Here is a 5,887-nt window from a genome sequence, read left to right as displayed (position 1 = left end):
AAGTTTTCTTGTTTTCTATGCCTTTTCTCTCTTCCTCTAAGTCCCTTTTATTCTGTCTCTATCATGTTAGGTATGTTTCTTAAATGCCTTATAATCTTTGGCCATCTCTTTATATTTAAGACCGAGGTCCTAAAAATCCAATCAAAAGCTTTGTATGGGTAGCCAGAGCTCTTCAACTGGTGGTACTCCCTTTGGAATCATCAGGTGAAAAGCCAACCTTTTTGATGGAGGTTCCTCAAATATCAGTGTTGGGAACCATTTAGTCTCTTAAGAGAAGAATCCTTCAATTTCTTGCACGTATGAGGGCAGGGCAGGGCCCATGGTGTGTGTCTGCCTTCTGCTTTTCTGACAGTAAAGTTAAGAAGAATTTCACTGTAGCCTCCTATTTTAAACTCTGTATCTGACCCCTATTTTCTGCTGTACCTGCTGTCCCCAAGCCCAGAGCTGGTCTGATTCAATTTCTCTACAAGATACACCTCCAGTAAGCTTGGGAGGGAAGATGGTAGTTGCCTGGATGAATGGGCAATTTCATCCAGAACTTTATTAGCCCCTTGGTTTTTGGTTCCACCCTCCATGATACCTTGTGCCTCTAACACCTGACAGGTTCTAGGGGACAGGTAAGCTCACTCTTTACCTGTCTCCTCCTCTGCCATCACTTAGCATATACATTTCTGGACCTGTTATGTCAGTTACTACTTCTCTGACAGTTCTCTGTCTTTCAAAATCTTCCTGAAATCTCTCCTCTACTCATGTGACCCTCATGTGAAGATTGACTGTACAAGTTTAAAAATACTATACAAAGGCAGTGTATTATTATCATTTTGGTGTCTGTGATTTCTGGAGTCTAAATTACCATTCTGAGAAGCTCTGTTGTCAAACCTCATATGGTTTGAGGATGCTAAAGGAAACATAAAGGGGCACACCCTAAGGACTTACAACATATCCAGATGAACTATGTCCTGAAATATAAGGCTGTCTCTTCTGGGAAAGGGTTAGGCATGTTTTCAGTTATAGACAGGACAGTTGTATTATATCAGGCAAAAGTATGACTATGTTATCCTTATTTGGAGATTAAGTATGGTTTAAGGAGATGTATATGAGTGTTAAGTTGATAAGGGGTGGAATGTGATGGTTAAGTTCACACACAACATGGCTAGGTGGTGGTGTCCAGTTGCTTGGTCAAGTAACTGTGGGCCTGATTTAAATGATTTAATGATTTAAATCATTAATCAGTTGATTGCTTCAATAATCAACAAAGGAGATTGTCCTCATCAATGAGGGGGTCTCCTCAATCCAATCAGTTGGAGGTCTTAAAGCCAGAACTGAGGACTCAGAACTCAGAATGAAGAATTTCTATCTCCGCTTCATCCAGCCAGCTTCTCCTGGGGCATTCAACATCAATTTGTTGGATTTTCCAACTTGCCACCTGCCCTATGGAATTCATACTTGCCAGTCCCCATTCCAATAATAAATCTCTTTGTATATATTTAATCCTGTTGGCTTTGTTTCTCTGAAGAACTCTGAGTAATACACCATCTCTCCTCATCTTTGAAGGCCATAAGCTGAAAGCAGCTGCTAACACAGGAGATGCTCAATATATGCAGATATGACATCAGTCAAGTGACAGCTACTTAGGGCTGTATAGTTTCAGCATCCTCCCTCATGCACTATCTCATTAGGTGCATACAACAACCCAGTGGGCATGTGTTATTACAGAGAATTAAAATGACTTGCTCAAGGAGAGGATAAACCTGCATATAATTTTGCCTAAGAGTCTCCCCCTGAGTACCTCTTTGTTGCTCAGATGTGGCCCTCTCTCTCTCTAACTGAGCCACCTCAGCAGGTGATCTCACTGCCCTCCCCGCTATGTGGGACCTGACTCCAAGGGATGTAAATCTCCCTGGCAACACAGGTTATGACTCCCAGGGATTGAGAACATCTTCTTGACCAAACAGGGGATGCAAAATGAAACATAATAAAGTTTTATTGGCTGAGCAATTCTAAATGGAGTCAAGAGGTCACTCTGGTGGGCATTCTTATGCACTATATAGATAACACTCTTTAGGTTTTAATTTATTGAGTAGCTAGAAGTAAACACCTGAAACTATCAAACTCCAACCCAGTAGTCTGAACTCCTGAAGACAAACATATAACAATGTAGATTACAAGGGATGACAGTGTGATTGTGAAAACCTTGTGGATCACACTCCTTTTATCTAGTGTATGGATGGATGAGTAGTAAAACGGAGACAAAAACTAAATGAAAAATATTGTGGAATGGGGGGAATGATTTGGGTGTTCTTTTTTACTTTTATTTTTCAGTCTTATTTTGATTTTTTCTGATATAAGGAAAATGTTCAGAAATAGATTGTGGTGATGAATGCATAACTATATGATGGCATTGTGAACAGTTGATTGTACACCATGGATGACTGTATGGTATATTAATATATTTCAATAAAACTGAATTTAATTAAAAAAATTTACTTGCTCAAAAATCTTGTTCAGTAAGGGGTGCTTCTGAGTCCTAGATCTTGCTCAGTGTCCACCATACTATAAAGAATTTGTCTAACAAGGGACTATGGTGATGAGCTGAATGGACAGGGAAATTCTGAGCCCCCTTTATCTGTAACACACACACACACACTATAAAGTTCCCATCATAGTCAAATAGCTCTAGGAATAATTGTGACCAGCACATAACAGTAACAAAAAGATGAAATCCTTCTTTCTGGGGATGGATCCTGTAAATTCTTTAAAGCAGGGAAATTTGGTATAAAGCCAGATTGAGAGTAAGATGTTTTATACAATCTTTGTTGAAAACCTTACAGTTCAAAATCCTTTGTTTAGAATCTGTTTAATGCCCCAAGAAAAGAACATCCTCTCTCTTGAGCTTTGTCTAAAATCCCCAGAGTGGAAGCCCCTATGCTCTTAAACAAGCAACTTGAAACTTCTCAGTGTAGGAGGTGGAAGCTAAAAGAAAGCTCTATTTTCCCACAACAACACCAACCCAAACGTCAATGTTTCATTGCTTGTCCCAACAGCTGGGCTCCCAGGAATTGCCCAGGTCATCGGTCAACCTGAGAGGCAGCAGGAGATGGAGGTGAGAAGGCTAAGTCTACGTGCACTTGACTGATAGGGTGCAGAAGCCCAGCTTATGAAAGAACCTGGGGTAAAAGGTGACCAGCCTGAAGATCTTACCACAGAGTGGCAGGTCCCATGGCAGGTGGGTGTTTAAATCAACCCTCTCCCTCAAAACAACCAAAAATGCTGATCAAAAGTTTTGATTTTTACCATTTAAAAGCATCAAAGAACTGATAATTATCAGGCCAAATATGCATGAAGTCAGAGACTCTAAAAGATAGCTGTGATGTGAAGCTCTTTTACCCCGAGGGCATTTGTTGAATTTGGCACACTTGAGCTTCAATTTTTACAGACTCCTGGAGCAATGGGGAAGGAGATGACACTGAGGGACCACCCAAGGTGGCAATTTTAATATGAAAGTGAGAACTAAGCTTGCCCCACCCCTATATCAGGGGATTGCACAGGAAAAAAAATTTGCCATGGTGCTAAGAAAGCAAGCAAAGGAAAGTCATCCCTGAAAAGTTGTATCCACAAGCCAGCCTCACAGGTGTTTGCAGCCAAATATGCAAAGCCTCAAGCTGTGAATTCAGTTAAAAGTGTTTCATATGGATAGTAGCCTCAGGTTGCAGAGTTTAAATAAAGATCCTCTCTGAAGAAGACTCTTTCATTTCCAGCCTGAAAAGAATTCCCACAACAAATTTCTAAGGAAAATTAGTGACACAGTCAAAAATAATCAAGCACAGAAGGGAAAGGTATCATGAGTGAGAACCAGTGGAAACAAAGCCAGGGTACCAGGCTTTAGTTTAAAGAATATGGGGTCTACTCTTAGAGAAGAGCCATCACTGATGGTGTCTAACTAGCCCAAGCCAAGAGAACATTTTAGCCAAAAAGAGAACAGAGCATTAGAATAAGGGATTGCCTCCAACCCCAAACATGCAGGTTCTCACTTGGCTGACCGATAGTTCAGTTCCCTGGAATTTAAAGTTCCTGGAAAATTAGAGAATGCACTTTGGTCTCTCTTCCCCTTCCCTTATTCCCTAGCTTTTTTTTATTCTCACCTAAATCAGGAGAGGGGTGAAGCTGACATCACTTCTTATAGTTCCAACTGTCAGGGCCCTTCTTCTGCTCTGTGAGTAGAAGCCCACCAAACCACATTAGGGGACCATTTAGGCCTGCTCTTCAGGGGCCCAAGATCTGCAGCGTTCCCATAACTCATCATCTCCTGAAAATTAAGAAGTCCAAAGGTCAGTCTGATACCGGACAAAAATGGGTTCTCTGCCTGTTATGCATAATAGCCAATCAATGACACTGGGTTTCAAAGACAGAAAGAGTTTATTGCTAGGTGCAAAGCAGGATGGCCTGGCCTATTGTCGTAAAGATCTGTCCAAGGAGTTCAAGGTTTTTATGGATTCAAACAAGGGGAGATGGAGTTGTTACCATTTCAATAACAAGTAAAAGCAGAAACAATTTATAAATGTAAAGGAGTGGTGCTATGCTAGAACCAAGCTAACCATTACAAGAACAAGTCAGTGGTTAGTTCTGTGCTGATTCAAGTTCCTCCATTAACATTAGGGAGGTGCCTTTGTGAGTATAAGACTCTAATGTTTAAAAAAAGTGGATAAAGGGAATACAAATGACAAGGTTTTTACAATTACAAGGGCACAAGATAGAGGCTATACAATCATTATCAGAGATAAAGGCAGCTGGATTACAGTTCAGAGATTTCAGATATTTCCATCTGTCTTCTCTAATATACCAGAGTGTAAAAAAGGAATGTCTATAGAATGATTCTGTTATCATAATCATCCCCTAAATCCTAACTTCTTGGCTACAACCCCATCGAAATTAATGAGTTTTCTGCTAATCTGATCAGCTTTGCTAAATGATCATGAACCATTTTCATCTTCTTCAAGACTTTTACACACTTTTCTGAAATAAGCATTTTCCACTTCAACCACAGTGCTCATGACCCTATGTGATCCAGTTGTTCTATGAATGGAATAACAAAGCAGGGATGACAGCATATTGCTTACAACAAAGTATACTGAATATTTTAAGCCCACTGTTGAGAACTACTGAGAAAAAAAGATTCCTTACTGCTCATTAACAATGATCCTGGTCACCCAAGAGCTCTGATGGAGATGAACAATGAGATAAATGTTGTTTTCATGCCTGCTAACACAGTATCCATTCTGCAGCTCATGGATCAAGAAATAATTTTGACTTTCAAGCCTTATTATGTAAGAAATACATCTCATAAGGCTATACCTGCCGTAGATAGTGATTTCTCTGATGGAGGATGTCATTAAGAACATTGATTCATGGGAGGAAGTCAAAATATCAACATTAACAGGAGTTTGCTTTTTGCAATTCTTTTTTTCTTACTGCTCCTCAGCCTGAATAATTTCATTGTGTTGCCTTCGAGTTCAATGATTCTTTCTTCTGCCAGTTCCAACCTGTTGTTGAACCCTCTGAGGAATTATTAATTTCAGTTATTGTGGTCTTCAACCCCAGTATTCATTTGATTCCTTTTTAAAATTCCTATCTCTTTATTGAGTTTCTCATATTCATTCCTTATTTTCCTGATATCCTTTAGCTTTTTTCTCTGTGTTTTCCATTATCTCATTGAGCATACCAAGGATCATTTTTTCTTTTAAGTCTTTGTCCAGTACGCCCAAAGTCTGCTCTTCTTTGTGATGGTTTCTGGATTTTTATCTTGTTCCTTTGGATAAGCCACCGTTTCCTTTGCTTTTATTTGTTTTGTAATCATTTGTTGTACATGGTACATTTAATATTTTAAAGT

This window comes from Choloepus didactylus, chromosome 10 (assembly GCF_015220235.1).
Source record: "Choloepus didactylus isolate mChoDid1 chromosome 10, mChoDid1.pri, whole genome shotgun sequence".
Taxonomy (NCBI): domain Eukaryota; kingdom Metazoa; phylum Chordata; class Mammalia; order Pilosa; family Megalonychidae; genus Choloepus; species Choloepus didactylus.
Note: the sequence above shows the minus strand (reverse complement) of the source record.